This window comes from Gossypium hirsutum, chromosome A01, assembly GCF_007990345.1.
Source record: "Gossypium hirsutum isolate 1008001.06 chromosome A01, Gossypium_hirsutum_v2.1, whole genome shotgun sequence".
NCBI classification, from domain to species: Eukaryota; Viridiplantae; Streptophyta; class Magnoliopsida; order Malvales; family Malvaceae; genus Gossypium; species Gossypium hirsutum.
In genome coordinates this window covers 114172304-114173256 of record NC_053424.1, presented here as the reverse complement: position 1 = coordinate 114173256, position 953 = coordinate 114172304, and the positions used below count along the sequence as shown (strand labels likewise).

Sequence of the window (953 nt, the reverse complement as noted above, 5' to 3'; positions counted from 1 at the left end):
AAAGAGAAATATGGCATAACTTACGATACACGGAGAACGAGCGAGAAGACGATACTCAACCCCCAACCGATGAGATGGCTGAAAACCAAGGCAATCACCTACCTCCTGTAATTGCGGCTAATCAAAATCGTACTCCTCGTAGTATGTATGATTATGCTAAACCTTCTTTAACAGGAACTGAATCTAGCATAGTTAGACCTGCTGTAGCTGCAAATACTTTTGAATTAAAACCTAACACTATTCAGATGATAGAGCAGTTTGTTCAGTTTGATGGTTTGCAGGATAAAGATCCCATCGCTCACTTAGCGAACTTTCTGGAATTTTGCGATACATTTAAAATCAATGGCATTTCTGATGATGCCATACGTCTTTGGTTGTTTTCCTTTTCACTGAGAAACAAAGCTAAACAGTGGTTGAACTCGTTACCACGAGGGTCTATCACTACTTGGGAACAAATGACCGAGAACTTTTTACTAAAATATTTTCTGCCGGCTAAAATGGCTAAATTACGTAACGGTATCTCTTCTTTTGTGCAGATGGATTTAGAAACACTTTACGATGCATAGGAGAGACAGAAGGACTTACTGAGAAGGTGCCCTCACCATGGGTTACTGCTTTGGCTTCAAGTACAAACATTCCACAATGGCCTGAATCCCTCGACTCGGCAAATGGTTAACGCAGCTGTTGATAGAACTATCAACAATAAAACACTGGAAGATGCCTATGAATTTATAGAGGAGATGTCACTGAATAACTATTAGTGGCAAGTTATGAGGACAAAGCCAATGAAAACAGCCGGCGTTTATAACATTGATTCAGTCACTATGCTCTCTAATCAGGTAGAACTTCTCAATAAAAAGATTGACGGTTTACTTGGTTCTACGCAGGTACATCCAGTAATGAGGTGTGACTCAAGTGGCGAAGGTGTGCATACAGAATACCAATCCTTCAAT

The 953-nt window shown here is 40.2% G+C and overlaps 1 non-coding gene across 1 annotated transcript; it reads right to left on the bottom strand.

The window, feature by feature from the left end:
• Positions 1-503: 503 nt before the first annotated feature.
• Positions 504-610, bottom strand: LOC121206723 (small nucleolar RNA R71). Its single transcript, XR_005901890.1, has one exon. It is a non-coding gene; the product is annotated as a small nucleolar RNA R71 (small nucleolar RNA).
• Positions 611-953: the final 343 nt, after the last annotated feature.